General features: G+C 34.8%; 1 protein-coding gene across 5 annotated transcripts in view; it reads left to right on the plus strand.

The window, feature by feature from the left end:
* AKT3 (AKT serine/threonine kinase 3) overlaps positions 1-19,011 on the plus strand; it is a 368,454-nt gene that overhangs the window by 100,700 nt on the left and 248,743 nt on the right. Inside the window, exon 1 of one of the 5 annotated variants that reach the window (XM_024754314.1) lies at positions 8,663-8,680. The exons of the other annotated variants lie outside the window; for them this stretch is intronic. The gene's annotated coding sequence lies outside the window, so the exon portion shown is untranslated. Of the gene's footprint in view, positions 1-8,662; positions 8,681-19,011 lie in introns of those variants that run through there. 5 annotated transcript variants of the gene reach the window in all.

Below are 19,011 nucleotides of genomic sequence, written 5' to 3' on the forward strand. Positions count from 1 at the left end.
TGGTCATTGTTTTCATATTCAGCCTCTCAGGTAGTATTGTTAAGGTGAGACTAAATCTATTAAGGAAAAATATTTCCTTGTAATTTTTAGGATATGTACCTTAAACTCATTAATCTTAGAAAGCTTTAAGATTTTAGTGTTTCGAAGTTTTCTTTCAGCTGGTTATCCTTTGAAACCTTGAGGAATTGACAGCTTGTGACCCGAAGTGTTTCTGAAAGAGCATTGTGATTGCCTGTCTAGCCCTGTTTCATAAGATTTTAGGTAAAATAAGCTCTATAATCCAAATTCACAATTGCTAATATGATGCATTAGCAAGCTGAAAGTTCTCAAGAACTCTATAAATATTTTCCTGATAATTATTAAAATTTATAATCGGTATAGTGTCAAATGCTGCCTTTCCAGATATCTCCCTCACAATGTGTTGGTAAGACAAAGCTGAGTTTATTGCTTGCTGCAGTAAGTGAGAATACCACCTGGACAGAGCTTTGGCCGTGTCTTAGAGGGAAAAAGGCAAGGTTGTTATGTATTGAGGACCAAAGTTTGGTTTAAGGTGGGCCGATACAGGGTGTGTGTGTTTGTGTGTGCGCGCGTGTATGCGCATGTGTGTGTTTGATTAGGATTGTATAAGAACCATGATAACATGTAAGGGATTCAAAGCATCTTAGCAAACTCTCTGTTGATAACTTTCCATTGAATAGCTTAGTGTCATAGGGTTGCAGCATGGTACTTTAAGCTGTTGGAAAGGTGATTTTTCACTTATTTTAAAGAGATGTAGCTGAGGGCCACACAGTTGAATTCTTATAAAATATCAACATTGCACTATGGGTAACTATCAAATCAGTATTATAATTGTATTATTTTTAATTACTATTATAAAACCCAGGTCAGCATCAGATCTATTAAATTTTTGAGTAAATGTTTCTAAAATATTTATGATGCTTCATTTTCTTCGTTTTACTTTTTTTCTTTACTAGAAATACTTTGAAATAAGAGGGTGGAGTTTCTTTTTCTGTAGCCTAAGAGGATGTGAAACTTGGTTTCCTGACTTCTAAATACCCCTAAGTCATTGTTTCAAGAAGAATAGGGCTTCAGCTTTGCATGTTTCGACCTTATAAATTGCAGTTAAGGGCAAGAATCCTTATAATAATAAACCTTTGGTATTGTAGGCTGATTTATGAAGACTGACCCTAGTTAAATGTTGTCTGTTGTCTGCCTTTTATTTTTATTCCTTTAACAGATGTCAGGTTGAGCTGCCTTGTCCTGATTTTGACCAGTGGTGTGTGTATTCAGCCCCAGTGTGTATTATCTAGGTTGGGATCCTTTTGAATGTTAATTCGTTCACATTAACCAAAAACATTTATACTGTGTGAATTGCTCATTTTCTATCATGACCTGGAGGAGTGGAAGTAATCTGTTGGAGGCTGAGTGGACCCACCACAGGAGGCAGGTTTTACCACAGTGCTGACATTCTCTCCTCAGCTCAGGCAGGGAGGCTTGGCCAGGCCACCTGTGCAACCGTCTAAACAGCATAGGATTGGCAGAACCTTATCTGCCTTGCTTTGATTTTATATGGATATATTGGTTGAAGGATGTCAGGTGTTTGGGTAAAATGAGTTCCTCTTTGCTCTCTGTCCCTATCACTACCAAATTACCTGCTTTTTCATGAGGATGCTTTGGCTTTTAAAGGCTATGAGAACCATAAAAGAGGACAAATTTGACTCCCAATTTGAGCATGTTGACCCATCTGGAACCTTATATCTTTGGTCCTTTTTTTTTTTCATGTTGTTTTGACAACTCTTTTATGGCTGTGGGGACTGAGGACTTGCCCATAGATAAAGAACTTTCTCTTGGGTTGAGAAAGAGAATGTTGGTTGATAAGTTGAGCAACTACAAACTTTTCCAGGAAAATTGTTTTCTGTTATTTTGAGAAGTTACCTTTGTAAGTTATTATAGAAACTGAATTTAGGTATTACTAAAAGACTGTATTAAATATTTGCTGTAGCTTTAGGTTGTTATCTGCATTAGTTGAATTCACTTTATATGTATAAAATATTTTTACATCTAGTAGGTAAGTCAAATGATATTAACCCAACTTTTTGGGGTAGATTAGAAAAACTGACTTTTCATCCAGGATATTTTTCCAGATGTTACCACCAGAATTTACTTAAGCATACTCTAACACATATAAAATCAGTCTTATTCTTTTATTATATACCTTTCATAAATAAATGAAGTGGATTTGACCTCTGTATTGAGGAGTAGGTTATCCCCCAGTTGGAACTCCAAATTCAACAAACTTAAGATCTGTTATAATGCCCAGCAGCAGAGTAATCAAAACAGACTTGGAAAGACGAAATATCTTCTCCCAGTAGAAATTTAGCACATAAGTTAGTATTTCTTAAAGGATGGGCTATAGTCCACCAGTATTAGAATCCCTTGGGATACTTACTAAAAATGCAATTTTCCAGAAACAGGAATTACAATGTCTTCGTTTGGGATCCTGCAAGATAAGTATATTTATATTAAGTGCCCCTGGTAATTCATATTTACACTAAAGTTTAGGACTCATTCTCTTAAATTATGATGAAAATCAATATGAAAAAAATATATTTCAGCTTATAGATATTTATTTAATACATAATTTTGTCAAAAATATAACTAATTTTAAGGTACAGTAAGTTTTATAATGTGGAAAATTTTTCCTCATTTTTGTATTTGAAAAATCTATGTCTTTAGAAACTAACTTCTTTATTGATTCTCAATTTTTGATATTGACTACTGATTTGTTCACTTAATAGTTCTCTAATTAGGCTTAAAAGTATGTAGGCTTGGGCTTCCCTGGTGGCGCAGTGGTTGAGAGTCCGCCTGCCGATACAGGGGACACGGGTTCGTGCCCCAGTCCGGGAGGATCCCACATGCCGCGGAGCGGCTGGGCCCGCGAGCCATGGCCGCTGAGCTTGCGTGTCCGGAGCCTGTGCTCCACAATGGGAGAGGTTACAACAGTGAGAGGCCCGCGTACCGCAAAAAAAATAAATAAAATTAAAAAGTATGTAGGCTTAAAAAACTGAAAATAGAGATATCATCAGCCAATTTTGTTTTTGATTCTATGTGAAGTAGAAAATAGTAGTCTTACCTTTCTCTGAAGTCTTGGGGGTTTTTTTCCCCCCTCTTTCTTGATTTTGGGCCTGCCTCATATTGTCTTAGTTTTTCCTGGGTGTAGACTTTTTCCTTCGAGGACCTCAGGGACAAGGACCCTGTCTTCCCCACCAGTCTAACACAATATTGGTACAATGGCTCAGAAAAACTTTTTTTTTTTAATTGAAGTACAGTTGATTTACAATGTTATATTAGTTTCAGGTATACAACACAGTGATTTAATATTTTTATAGATTCTACTCCATTTAAAGTTATTATAAAATATTGGCTATATTCCCTGTGTTGTATGTAATCATCCTTGTATCTTATTTAGTTTATACCTAGTAGTTTGTACCTCCTAATCTTCTTCCTATGCTGCCCCTCCCCCCGTTCTTCTACCCACTTGTAACCACTAGTTTGTTCTCTGTATCTGTGAGTCTGTTTCTGTTTTGTTATGTTCATTCCTTTATTTTATTTTTTAGATTTGACATATAAGTGAAAATATACAGTATCTGTCTTTCTTGGAATTATTTCACAAAGCATAATACTCTCCAGCCCCATCCATGTTGCAAATGGCAGCATTTCATTCTCTTTATATGGCTGAGTAATATTCCACTGTATGTATATACACCACATCTTCTTTATGCATTTATCTGTTGAGGGACACTTAAGTTGCTTTCATATCTTGGCAATTGTAAATAATGCTACTGTGAACATTGGGGTGCATATATCTTTTTGAATTAGTGTTCTCATTTTCTTCGAATGTATGCCCAGGAGTAGATTTTGGGATCATGTGGTATTTGTACTTTTAATTTTCTGAGGAACCTCCATACTGTTTTCCATAGTGGCTGTACCAATTTACATTCCCACCAACAGTGTACTGGGGGCCCACATCTTTCACCAGTGCTCATTATTTGTTGTCTTTTTGACTATAACCATTCTGACTGGTGTGAGGTGTTATCTCATTTTGGTTTGATTTGCATTTCCCTGATGATTAGTGATGTTGAGCATCTTTTCATGTGCTGATTGGCCATCTGTATGTCTTCTTTGGAAAAATATCTATTCCAGTCTTCTGCCCATTTTTTAATTGGGTTATTCGATTTTTTGACTATGAGTTGTATGAGCTGTTTATATATCTTGGATATTAACCCCTTATCAGACATACTGTTTGCAAATATCTTCTCCCATTTAGCAGGTTGCCTTTTCATTTTGTTGTTCCCCTTACTGTGCAAAAGCTTTTAAGTTTCACTAGGTCCCATTTGTTTCTTTTTGCTTTTGTTTCCCTTACCTAAGGAGACATAACCAAAAAAATATTGCTAAGACTTATGTCAAGAGTGTACTGCCTATGTTTTGTTTCCTTTTAGGAGTTTTATGGTCTTACATTAAGGTCTTTAATCTATTTTGAGTTTATTTTGGTATATGGTGTGAGAAAATGTTCTAATTTTATTCTTTTACATGTAGCTATCTAGTTTTCCCAACATCACTTATTGAAGATGTTACCCCATTGTGTCTTTTGACTCCTTTGTCATAGATTAATTGACCATATGTGCAGGGGGTTATTTCTGAGCTCTCTATTCAGTTCCATTGATCTATGTGTGTGTGTTTGTGCCAATACTGTGCTGTTTTGATTACTGTAGCTTTGTAGTATAGTCTGAAGTCAGGAAGCATGATACCTCCAACTTTGTTCTTTTTTCTCAAGATTGATCTTGCTGTTTGGGGTCTTTTGTGTTTCTATACAAATTTTTAGATTATTTGTTCTAGTTCTGTAAAAAGTATTATGTGTATTTTGATAAGGGTTGCATTAAATCTGTAGATTGCTTTAAGTGGTATGGACATTTTAACGGTATTAATTCTTCCAATTCATGAACACAGATATCTTTTTTATTTTTTTTTTTGTGATACGCGGGTCTCTCACTGTTGTAGCCTCTCCCATTGCAGAGCACAGGCTCTGGACGCGCAGGCTCAGCAGCCATGGCTCACGGGCCTAGCCACTCTGTGGCATGTGGGATCTTCCCGGACTGGGGCACAAACCAATATATCCCCTGCATCGGCAGGCGGACTCTTAACCACTGTGCCACCAGGGAAGCCCCACAGATATCTTTTCATTTCTTTGTGTTACCTTCAGCTTCCTTCATCAGTGTCTTAGAGTTTTCAGAGTATAGGTCTTTCACCTCCTTAGTTAAGCTTATTCTTAGGTATTTTATTCTTTTTGATGTGGTTGTTACTGGGGTTGTTTTCATGTTTTCTCTCTCTGATAGTTTATTATTAGTTTATAGAAAAGCAACAAATTTCCATATACTGATCTTGTATTCTACAACTTTACTGAATTTATTTATTAGTTGTAATAGTTTTTTGGTGGTGACTTTAGGGTTTTCTATTTATAGTATCATGTAATCTGCAAATAGTGACAGTTTAATTGTCGCTTCCAATTTTTATGTCTTTTTTTTCTTTTTCTTGTCTGATTGCTGTGGCTAGGACTTCCAATGCAATGTTAAATAGAAATGGCAAGAGTGGGCATCATTGTCTTGTTCCTGATTTTGGAGGAAAAGCTTTCAGTTTTTCACCATAGAGTATGATGTTAGCTGTGGGTTTGTCATAAATGGCCTTTTTTTGTTGAGCTGTATTTCCTCTATACCAATTTTGTTGAGTTTTTATCATGAATGGGTGTGAATTTTTATCAAGTGGTTTTGCTGCATCTATTGAGATGATCATGTGATTTTTATCCTTTGTTTTGTGAATGTGGTGTATCACATTGATTGATTTGTGGATATTCAACCATCCTTACATCCCTGGAGTAAAATCCCACTTGATCATGGTGTATGATCCTTTTTTTTTTTTCTTTTTTGTGGTACGCGGGCCTCTCACCATTGTGGCCTCTCCTGTTGCGGAGCAACAGGCTCCAGACACGCAGGCTCAGTGGCCATGGCTCACAGGCCCAGCTGCTCCGCAGTGTGTGGGATCTTCCCAGACTGGGGCACGAACCCGTGTCCCCTGCATTAGCAGGCAGACTCTCAACCACTGTGCCACCAGGGAAGCCCTATGATCCTTTTTATATGTTGTTGAATTACATTTGCTAATGTTTTGTTGAGGGTTTTTGCATCTATATTTATCAGAGATAATGACCTATAATTTTCTTTTTTTGTAGGACCCTTATCCTGGTTTTGGTATTAGGGTAATGCTGGCCTCATAGAATGAATATGGGAGTGTTCCCTCCTCTTCAATTTTTTGGAATAGTTTGAGAAGGATAGGTATTAACCCTTCTTTATATGTTTGGTAGAATTTCCCAGTGAAGCTGACCAGTCATGGACTTTTCTTTGCTGGGAGTTTTTTTGATTACTGATTTAATTTTAGTACTACTAATATGTCTGTTCAGATTATTTTTTTCGTCCTGATTCAGTCATGGAAGATTGTATGTTTCTAGGAATTTATCCATTTCTTCTATGTTGTACAATTTGGTGTATACCTATTTATAGTATTCTCTTATGATTGTTTGTACTTCTGTGATATTGGTTGGAACTTCTCTTTCATTTTTAATTTTGTTTATTTGGGTCCTCTCTCTTTTTTTCTTAATGAACCTGGATAAAGGATTATCAATTTTGTTTATGTTTTCAAAAAACCAGCTCTTGGTTTCATTGGTCTTTTCTACTGTTTTTGGTTTTTGTTTTTGTCTCTCTTTTCACTCAGATCTTGATTATTTCCTTCCTTCTGACTTTGGGCTTTGTTGTTTTCTTTTTCTAATTCCTTTAGATGATAGGTTATGTTGTTTATATGAGATTTTTCTTGTTCCTTCAGGAAGGCCTGTATTGCTATTACTTCCTTCTTAGAACTGCTTTTGCTATGTCTCATAGATTTTGGAAGGTTGTGTTTTCATTTTCATTTGTCTCAAGGTACTTTCTGATTTCTGCTTTTATTTCTTTGTTGACCTGTTGGTTCTTTAGTAGCATGTTATTTAGTCTCCATGTGTTTGTGTTTTTCCCAGTTTTCTTCTTGTAATTTATTTCTAGTTTCATACTGATTTGGTTGGAAGAGATTCTTGATATAATTTCTGTCCTCTTAAGTTTGTTGAGATTTGTTTTGTGTCCCAGGAAAGCATTTCTGAGTGATTTGAGAACTGTTTGTATGTTTGTTATGAAATGTAATTTGTTTTATATGATGTGGGGAAAAAAGGATGTACATTTCATAGAAATCAACTTTAAATGAAGTTTCTTGAGGGAGACAACTTTATTTAACTTGAATTTTATAGTGTCATCTAAAAATACTCTTATCTTTTGTTGTGAAAATACTCTATCTTTTGTTGTACCATTTTCCTTAGGGGTTGATGGCTGCATTGTGCTTTTACCTTATATCTGGTTATGAAAATAATGGCAAGGTATACGCTTTGAGTATAGGGATCAGATCCTTGAATCAGTAACAATATAAAGTGAGAAGTATTAATAGGACCTAGTGAATTATCAGAAGTCTAAAAAAATTTAACTTGCATTCTCAGATCTGGTGGTGGAGGGGCAGTTGATTCAGAGTTGACTGGGTTCAAAGTGATAGTGTTTACCTCTACTATGTCATATAGAAAAAGAAAATAGCTTTGGAAGTATGGCTTTTTATTTATTATTTTCTCCTTCTCCTTCTCCTTTCCCTTCCCCTTCCCATTTTCCTTCTTCTTTTTTTTTTGCATAGTGACAGGGAATCTATAAATAGTGGTTAATACAGGAAAACTCCTAGGCTAGACATTATCTTGACAGTTGGTGGACAGATGCTCCTGGTTTGAGTGTGAGACTGAGGTATACAGAAAGCACTTCAAAATACTCTCAGAAGCCAGCTAACTTTATTTTCCTTATATTGGGATTGAGTTTTTGGCTGCTCTGTAATATGCTTCTGGTAAGAGCCAGGTCAAATATTTATGGTTTGTTTATTTTGAATATAGCAGCATCTAGTCATTTTTATAAACCTTTCAGACCTTACTATTACTTATAAACTGATATAAAAAAAGACAACATATACATATTAACAGTTTCACTTTGAGTGTTTTATTTATTTAAATTTTTGAGATAAGTTTTATTTCTTTATTGATTTTTAAATAACGTGTGTTCATTATAATCAAAAACTTAATAATGTATATAACTGTTGATATTTTTCTAAAGCATTATTCACTCTCAGTGCTAAATGACAGAAATAAGGAAAATAAGCATCAATTATTCACTCTCAGTGCTAAATGAAAGAAATGGAAAATAAGCATTTACTTTGCTCAATCTAGCTCTGTGATTTTTTAGAGAATAAAAAAGGAACAGGTATATGTTCCTAATGGGAACTTGGAAAATAAGGCCCGAGGCATTGAAAAAAATGAATTCCAAATTACCCCATCTTCATATTTGAAAGAACTTTCTTTTTTTGATTTTTTTTTTTTTATATTGGAGTATAGTTGATTAACAATGTTGTGTTAGTTTCAGGTCTACAGCAAAGTGATTCAGTTATACATATACATGTATCTATTCTTTTTCTTTTTCCATTTAGGTTATTACAGAATATTGAGCAGAGTTCCCTGTGCTATACAGTAGGTCCTTGTTGGTTATCTATTTTAAATATAGTAGTGTGTACATGTCAATCCCAAACTCCCAATATAATGTTGAATGAAAAGTGGCTTTGATAATTTTCAAAACAAGTACCTGGATTTATTTCATCCATTTCTTAAAAAAGATTAATTACTTCCTAGACAAGGTACTTTTTGTAATACTTGTTTTATATTAATCATGATTAGTATAATATTTCAGGCATGATTTGTCATGATATTTCTTCTTCTGAGTTGGTTGACATTTTATGGAACATATGAATCTTTATTTTTCTGCATTTTGGAAGAAGTTTTCTCTTACAGTGGGGATTGGGCAGGGCACTCTCACCCAGGGTTCTCCAGTTTGGAGTTTTTCTTCTTTTTAGTTGGAAAGAATTTGTTGACCCTCTATGTGTGATATAATGGCCCTCAGACTTTATTTAAAGACTTTGGCCTGGGGAGGTATGGTGGTCACTGGAAAATAGAAAGTTTTGTGATTGAGGAATGTCTTCTGTAAAATAAATTTGACAATTATATTGTTTTCTCCTTAGCATTTTTGTTCATATGTCTGAACTCAAAGGAATGCATAAAATATGTCTTAGAAATGTAAAAAATTAGATGGAACTGCTTTGATGGAATTATGACTGTATATTATAAAGTAAATTTAGGTCATTTCTGTTTCAATTATAGATGTCTTTCTCTAAAATGTTATAGCATGTTTCTCTTTTACAGTAACAAGTTCAAATGTAAGCAATAAAAACTTAAGCCAGCAGTCTAGTGCTTGCAGCATGAATTTAGTAGATGGTGTCAAAATGTATGAATTGTTCTTAATGTTAGACATTTTGTTCATGAGAATAACATAACACCTGCTGTGACCTTTTAAGCTATGTAAATTTTAGTGACTGTAAAATTAAAATGTTTTCCTTTCCAAAATGTGTTTGGAAATTACTTGGAATGTTTTATGCTTGGCTCTTTTAGAGATTTTATTATGTATTTAATGTGAAGAGATTCAGATTTGGTATAAAAACTGAAGCATATCATAGTTCCTAGTTTTAAAAATCTTTTTTAAAAAGTTATCTGTAGGATAATCTCATTTCTGATATACCTTGTCCAGGAGCAACAGAAAGTGTTATCTAACACTACACTAATATCTGTTTCCTTTTAGCACTGACCATTTTGGAGTCTGTGAATATACTGATACTTTGTTAAAGAAAGTATCAAATAGATAGGATTACATTGGAATAATAAAATTTCCAGGGCTATTAATTCCCTTTTCTCACCATGATATAAAAAATAGTAAGAAAATATAAGAATTGTAAGAGTACTACTTATTTTTGTAACCCTGTTTGCCAATGGAATGTGTTGCAGCAGGTACTTTAAAAGAATGGTTTATGTGCTTATTTTTTCTGAGCGGTACACTGTGAGTTAGGAAGATGTTTAAAAGAAAATGGTGATTCGCATTTTGATTTGATGCAAATTTTAATCCATAATTTTATTATGCTTATAGATTTGAAAGATATTTGTATTTCAGGAGAGTACCTCTTTAACTTGTTAAACTCTTGAATTAGGGCAATATTGTGATATTACCAAGTCTGCTTTTTTTCTCCTCACATCTTTTAGACCAGATTAAGTAGGCTCAGTCAGGTTGAGACCCTATTTGGATAAAAATCATAGAACTCTATGTAATACGGGTGGTAAAGCACATGAAGACTGTACTTATATTTGACACTTGCTCATATTTGACTTAATACTTTTTATATTGAGATAATGATTTTGAGTGTCTCGTGTGTGTTAACGGAAAAAATTTTACGCTTCTTAGTGGCAGAGACTGGTTTCATCCCTTATTTCTTTTTCAATTTTTTTATTGTGGTAAAATGTACATAAAATTTACCACTTTAACCATTTTTAGTTGTACGTTTGCTTTCATTTCTTATGTGTCCCTTGTAATGTAAGGTAGTTCAGAATTTATTGAGAATATATACTAGATGTTCAATATAGCAGAGATTGGCTGCTTGTTCACTAAACTCATTTGAATACCCCTCTCACCCCAACCCTACATAGCCAGGCTCTGTTCCCCAGTTGTCTTGATAGTAGGTGTAGCCATAAGTCTAAGTTCTGATCCCTGAAATATGAGCAGCATTAAGTTTTGTGACTTCTAGGCATGGCTTATAAATGTCTCCTGTGTTCAGTCCTCTTTCTCTTGTCTCTTCTAATGGCAATCATGAAGCCAAGGAGATGGTTGAGCCTCTAGAAGGAAGGAGTCTGGGTCCTTGCATCACTGCCTGGAGGAGAGCCACCCACAGATCAGGAGTATTTGTTTGACTTTACATGAGCCCTAAATAAAATTTTGGTTGTGTTAAGCCAATAAGATCCCATGGTTTATCTCTTTAAGCAGCTCACGAATACACTGAACATTTGTTATAGTGAATAATTTAGTTTACTCAAAATTTAATTCTCTTTGTTAGGAATTGGAAGTGGAAGTCAAGAAAACAAAGTGGAAGTCAGTAAGAAATTGAGTTTGGCTCCAGTTGGAGGAGGAGTCAATGTGAAACTAACTCAAAAGATGAGAGATGAATAAAGGATAGTGAGAAAAATTTAGAATGATGTGTTAGGAAACTGATAAGAAAAAGAGAGAGAGAGCAGGGAGTTACAGTATAAGCACATATAGGAGAGCAGTCCTGGGAGCTGGAGGAGTAGGGGACATTGTTAAATAAGAAAATCAAATCTGAGAGTTGGATAGCATTTTAAACACTATTGGTTTTAAAAATAGGAATTTTGCCTCATTCCATATGCAGTTTACAAATGTGTTTTTTGCTTATTGCAGGTTTGTTTAATGAATATCTTGATAAAACATGATATTCAGAAAAAAGTGTCATTATTAAATGAGCAGAGTTGCAAACCTACGTGTGTGTGCTGCAATTTAGATTCATTACTCGGATTATTTCCGAAATGAGTCATTCTCTTATGTACATGAAAAGAATTGAATTATGACTATGTTTTATGCCTATATAAAGTACAGTATATCATACTTTTACAATGCCTAAATATAGGTGAAGTTTATCTTGTGTTTTAGACGTAAAATACTGCATAGAATGTTTAAAAAGGAGAACATTTATGAATTCATTTTACTAACATTTACATTTACTATTCATATTTTAAGTTGATACCATTTAACCTTTTTTTGCCTCAAACCTGGATTTTATCACCCAATAAAAAAGCAGATTGGTTAAATATTGTGGCTTAGATAGCTTTTTAAGAAAAGCTTTAAAAATGAAGAGTTAATAATACATGTAAGTTAAAAATATACTACACGACTGACCTGATGTTTCCAGTTTTCATCTCCTGTGTAAATTATAACGAAGAGAATATGTGCAATCACTGGCTGATGAATACTAATGTCCCAAGTCTTATGTATGGTGGCAGTGGCTATAAGGTGTGACAGTTTTCTTACCCACTGTTTACAGCAGCTCAGCTGCAGATGAAATTACCTTTTATCCAAGTGGTAAGATACTACCTGACCTGCACTTTGGGCATTGTTGAGGTAGCAATGGCAACCTTTGATTGAAGGGAAAGGTCCTCTCTCTTCCTGGGCATAGTATCCAGTATGAAAAGAATATAGCTCTCTTCCTTCAAGCTACACTTAGTCCCGTGCACGTTGAAGATCATGACGTTGTAAATTCAGTGTCCTGGTTTCATTATCATGCATTTTAAAACAGAAATGCTATTAAAGGTGATTTGAGTTTCCAGGATTTCTTACAAGTATAATGTGGAATGTATGCTGTATAATCTATAAGTTAGCTAGAACTGCACTGGGCTTAAAGTCAAAAGGACTGGTCCATGGATGTGTCTCTTAACAGCTGTCAGTCTTGGTTTCCTAATCTGTAAAATCATAATATCCTAAAATCTTAGTGTTAAAAGTGACCTAAGGAGCAATTTGGCGCAAACTTTCACTCCAATTTCTTTTATAATATCTTTGGTATATAGCCGTCCCATGATAGGAAGCTCAAGATCCCATTCTCTTCTCCCACTGAGTGCTTACAGTTTTCAAACTCTTGAGCAAAACATCTCCCCATTCTTTGTGTGCCATCTACAGGAGCAGAAGCTACTGATGGGAATATTAATACCTGACCTGTCTGTTTCACAAGTCAAGGGGAGGATCACATGAAATAATGGGAGTGAAAGTGAAGTGAAGTATTGTGAAAATATCAAATCTTATGATTAATACTGGATAGTGATTTTTCAACTAATGACTTGTGTAGGAATTAACTACCATTTACAGTAGCAAAATTATTTCTGCGATAAACTAAGTTTTCAATCCCTGACAAGTTAAATAACCTTTGGAACCCTGTCTGTCAAATGGAGTCTGCCAGTGCCCTAGTATTTTTGATGATACCTAGTCTCCAAAAATTAAAAATCTTGACCCACAATTTAAAAACTACTGGACAAGACTTTTGGGGAGGCATTTAGATTCCCAGTGTGCAATAGTAGTAACCTAAAGACTATAATATAAACTGAACTTGTAGTCATATGGAAGTCACATATACTTTTGCCACGGGATTAGTGTTATTCTTGAATATATTGTGTAAAAACCACTTGCATAAAAACGTGACTGTGTTTCGTGTACTAAAAGTGGATGACAGACTCAAGTGAGTTCTGCCTGGATGCCTTAATGGTTCTATCTAGTAGCCATATGAAAGATAAAGCAGTTTTGGGTAAGTTATTGTTTTTTTACCATGTTCATTGACTTATTCTTGAAAGCTTTTAATGAGTAATTTTCCAGTTGCTGAAACTAATCCAGTAAACTAGAAATATGTTTCTTGAAACACATGCACATGCACACGGCTAGCATGGCTAAGTGTACTAGAGACGCCAAGGATTTATTGCTCTCTCGGTAGGTAGCCCTTTCTAAGGGAAACTACTCTACCTTCGCTTCCTATTATTTGGGATAGATACTTCTGACCCAGTCAAGCTGATGAGTGGACATCTGACCCAAGAGCTTCTTCAAGGAGTTGGAGAGGTGAAAGACTGAAGTAGCTAAGAGATGGAGAGGTGAAACCGTAACATTGTGTTGGGGTTAGAATTGGTATTAATTTATGAGGGAACCAAACCTCTAAGCAAGGTGAAGACCTAGTGGGCAGAGAGAATGTGAAAATGTAGCAGACATATTGAGAGAGATGCAGTGGAGTGGTAGGGGGAATGGGAGAGAGAGAAAGAAGAGAGACCGGAGACAGAAAGAGACCAGAACATCCACAATCCCTGAACAAAACAAAGGGAAGTGATGTTTGTCATTTTCTAGATCTAAATCGCCCAAGTTGTACCTATACAGCTCTTTTCCTTGGATGACATTTTTGTATTCTTACAATAAATAACCCTTTGCTTATATTAGCTTTAGTGGGGTTTTGTTCCTTGCAACTGAAAGAGCCCTAAAAGAGCACTAGAGGTAGAGACAAAATATCGAGGGTAATCTTTGGCTGAGGCCTGCTTCTGACTACTATTCTAGAAATAGACTTCTTTTCCTCCCATTCTTTTCTACATAATCATAATAAAATGTTAAGTAATTGTTGCTTTTTAACTTCTAGGCCCTCTTGGTTTGAAATTCTGTGAATTCGTTCTTATTGCTTGATTTGCTTTTATTATAGAAATGAGAAGTTTGTTGTAAACTGATGCATTGCTTTTATTTCTGCTGAAGAAGTCTGTACGCATGTTATTCTTCTTGAATCTTTTAAGTCTTGGAGCAGGTTTGCCATCATTGTTAGGACATCAGCAGACCAATCATTGTTTTCTTAGTGGTGTGTCACAGACTTTGACCAAATATATGCAGGTATTTAATAAGGGTATGCTATACAATATAAATTGTATTTGATACCTATTATGAGGACTTCAGTTATTCACATTTAATAAGAAAACATCAGCTTTTTACTTCTGTGGCATATATGAGCTCTTAAAAGGATATATCGTAGATAAACCGAAATGAGAATGTTATTGGACATACTAGTATCATTTGGTTCTGTAATTCTAATTTATAAACATTTTCTTAACAGTTTAGTTCAGACCGAATTTTGTTCTCCCCATTGCCATCCCCCCTTAGGTAAAGTCTTCAGAATCGTGATTACACAAAGAAAGCATTCTTCTTAAACTATTCTTTGTACTCTTGACAAATGCTTCTTATTAAAAGAGACTTTTAAAATCGTCTTAATTTATCCCCTTGGACAGTTAGATTTTTTTGCGTTATCATTACATAATGCAAAATGGTTTCAGATAGTTTAGAAGTTGTTGGTAGATTTAGCTAAGAAAAACTGATGATGAAATGCTGTAGCGCAGTTTTTCTTAAGTCAAGCCAATCTTTAATATTAGGAAATGTTTAGTAAACTAGAAAGCAGAATACAAAAATGAAATATTTTAATTTTAGGGTAAATTGGTCCTGTGGCTCAATACTAGTAGCATAAAGGAAAGCCACTATACCAGTAGTGGGTGATAAGGTTTTTATTTTCTAAGTTTATATCTTCCAAGGTAGAGATTTATTGTAGGAAATTATTGGTGCAACTTGTTGGATGGGCTGATCCTTCTGAATGTAATTATGCCTGCCTTCCTTGGTGGGATCACAGTCCTCTAGGATGGTATTGGGATCTTATTACCATTGATGTAAACATAGTGTACTGTTAATTGAAGACACAGATTACCTCAGGCTTGAATAGGGACTCTTGAGTTCTATGTTGAACTAAAAATTGCTTAAAATATTTTACTTTGTCGTATCCCCAAAGTACTGATCAGAACAGTACTTGTGGATATGTGTAAACTGTGAAAATTCAGACCTATGATTTTATTTCACTTCACTAGAAATTTCAGTGATTCATGAGTTCTAGTTGAATAGTTCAGTGTTTAAAATGTAGTTCATAGAAGATAAACACTTTACATTTTAATCTAAAGAGGCACACAACTGTAAAATCAAAATGAATTTACTCTTGATTAGAGAAAAATGAATTTTACAATTTTTTTCTACACATTTCTTTTTGTCAGAAAAATGTCACTTATATTGGATTTGTAAGCAATGCCCTAATGTTACTGAAGACTTTTTTGAAATAGTGAGTTTTTATAGATTTTGAAGTAGACCGACAAAACAATAAGTCAATTTATGTAAAAATTTTTTTTTAGAAATATGAAAACTTTTGGATATTATATCCTCCCTGTGCCTATATCATGGTGCTTGGCACACGGTAGTTAAACTATTTAATAACTGACAGATTTTCTTGAAGAAAATTTTAGGACACATACAAGGAAATTTAAATCTAGGTTTACTGATACACATGGAGAAGAGTTACATCTCCATCAGTGAAATATAGACTTGAGCCACATGATCTCAATGAAAGGTCACTTGGTGATTTGGTATCTTGAAATGTGTCAGTAGAAATCTTTCCAACAGCCATAGCTTATTCTTTTGGAATTTTCAAAATATACTGTACCTTAACAGCAACACTCCAATGAACCTGTATTCATTCTTTTTTACTGAGTTAAAGAAAAAAACATTTTACAAAGTGGACACATTGTTTAATTTTGTTTTGCATTTACTAGGTTGGAGTGCAAGGCCAATAAATTAAACCCAGGCAGTTCTGTTGCTAATTACATACAACTTCTCTTGAGTATCAGATATTCAAATCCATTTTATGAATATGGTAGAGAGAATAACAACTGTAAAACAAAGCAGTGTGCATGTAAGTGACTGTTAGCGTGCATTTCAGAAAGGATAAATGCTCACCATATGGTACAATTACTGTGTCCAAGTTTTCAAATTAGCTTCTCTCATCCTCCTTATTACTGTCTTTAAAAAGAGAGGAAAAAACCCAACATGATTTATCTACTCTGCAGCAGAACTCTTGACGCAAAACAGCAGCCCAGTTCTGTCCAGTTTTTTTTTTTTCCTTTAGCATAATAGAGGCTGTCGGACTTTTTTATACTAATTACTGTGTGAGCCTCAGATGAACCCCCTTCAATTCACAGGGCTTTGTTAAGGGAGGAGCTGTCAATGTGTCTGCCCGTTTGCAGCTGTGCTGTGGCTTTAGCTTGCTTAACATTATGCTGCTTTTTAGACTTGACAGAAGGGATTTTTTTTTTTTTTTTTTGTATTAAGGCAAAGCAGCCTTGTAGCGAAATGGTTTAAGCAGCTGCATTGTAGGGAAGCACAAAGAAGTTATTATTGTGTCTGTTTAGGGGGGTAGAATGGAGGGGGAGATATTCGGCTGCTGTTGATGCCGATTGTTGACTTGCCATCTGCCAGATAGGGAGAAGAAAAAAATGACAGCTCCAGCAGGGTGTTCAAGAGGTTGTTTGGAGAGACGCATAAACATGTGCAGATGTCGAACTGAATAATGGCTAGAACTTGAGACGGTTTATGATGCTGCTGATGTTTGTGCATATACAGAATGAATGTATGTGTGGATTTGGTTAACCAAGGCTACATACTAATTATCATTGTTTTCCTGCATGCCCCTTCCCCTTAGCTTGTTAATTAGTTTAGGAGTTTAGTACTTCCTCTTCCTTCTCTTATTCACATCTAGTAGTAGAAAACAACTTCTCTTAAAATGGCAATAAAACCTTTCTTATTTCTCCATATAGATGATAGCTAATCTATTTTGTTGGTATTAGGTGTGAACTGCTAACTGATAACAGGAGATTTTGACTAGGAAACAAGGCAGGTGGAACACCATGTCTTAATGCATACATATATTAACAGTTTTAACACTAGTCAGCATGTAAACTATTATTTGAAACTGAATTGATTTTATAGCCTACCACTAGGGGTGAGATGGAGAACCAAATTCACTTTGCTCAGTAATTCCATCATACTTTGAACTTAGATGTTACTAGTTGTGAAACAAAGTTATATGGGAACCTGGCCTTCTTGGTTACCACTCTTTTTCTCTTGGTTGTCTTTGATTCTATAAATAAAAGTTACACATTTTCATTATGGAGTAATGAATTGGTTGTATATTTCCTTCTCATCCACTCCTGTTATTAGGTATTAGAGCTTTGCTATATCTGTAATGTTTTTAAATGCTGTGATAACACTTAACTTCAGGGTGCAGTGTATATGTTTATTTAATGTCTTTTTTTTTATTACTTTGACTTTAAATAATTGAGAAGGAATAGTGATGTTGGGTAAAATTTCTCAAAGGTATGTATGTTGTAGAACACCTCAAATTTTTGTAAACATCAAAACCAATCACAATATGAGTGAGAAAATGAAGAGAGAAGCTCTGACTTTTTTTTTTTTTTCCTACTTGGATTTCTATTACCAAAAAAAAACAAAAACGTGGGGAATTAAAGAGTTTTTATTTTGACTTTTGGTAAACTCATGCTTTCCTAAAACATTTAGGGTTTTGTTGCCTAATTATTAAACAAAAAACCTTAAGTATGGTTGAAAGGCAAACATACTGACAGAGCTTTGTGTCCAGAGTAATGTCTTTCTGAAAGGACTAAAGGGAGATTATCTGTTATTTCTACTCTTCATAAAGAAATAGAGGTCAGGTCTATTTAGAAAAACTTTTTGTCTTACTGTCGATTTTTCCACAAGTGACTCTAATCTGTATTTGCTGAAAAGGCACAGAGAACCATCAGCTACATTGGACCTTTCCTTTGCCTCGTATATTTAGTTTTTTCTTTTATTTGGAAGGCCACACATATGTCCATATTTTTGTATGTAGAATTATGTACATATGTTTATAGTTTCGTAGTCAGTCCTGATATCCCTCTGCTAAGCTTGGGAGGAAGCAACATGCCATTTTTCAGGTAGAGGTGTTAAACTGAGAAGAGGTGATTTGACAGCGGCCAGGATGTTAGTGAGAGGCTGAGCAAAAGCAAGCTTGTATAAAAGCAGGTTTGCAGTTCTGTGCTTGGTTCATCGTATCATGTTACTTCAGAACCATTTGTAAAATCTTAGTGCAGGCAAATATACTTACTAAGGTGATTGAAATATTCAAGGCAGAGTGTCTTTGAAGTTACGTCCACCAGATTTAATTGTCAATTAACTTAGACGAGGGACTTTATGAAAGTCCCTTTAATCTGTTTAAGTGTTTTCTTCATGTGTTGGAAGAAGGAAACAATCACTGATATTCAAGGATCTTGTAAGAACTAAATGAGATAATAGTATATTTGGAATGCCTGGAACATGTGCAATAGTAGCTGTTGCTAATATTTTATTTTTGTTGGGTATGATGTGTAAGTCGAAAGGCCTGTAACTCTTGTAATTGAAGTGCTTATATAATGCTCTGTTGCAAAGTGAGCATACAAAGTTCTAGAGGCCATCTAAGATATATAAGGTGGTTTTCTTAGAACCTTATATT

The sequence above is a fragment of the Neophocaena asiaeorientalis genome, unplaced genomic scaffold (genome assembly GCF_003031525.2).
Source record: "Neophocaena asiaeorientalis asiaeorientalis breed wild unplaced genomic scaffold, Neophocaena_asiaeorientalis_V1.1 scaffold524, whole genome shotgun sequence".
Taxonomy (NCBI): Eukaryota; Metazoa; Chordata; class Mammalia; order Artiodactyla; family Phocoenidae; genus Neophocaena; species Neophocaena asiaeorientalis.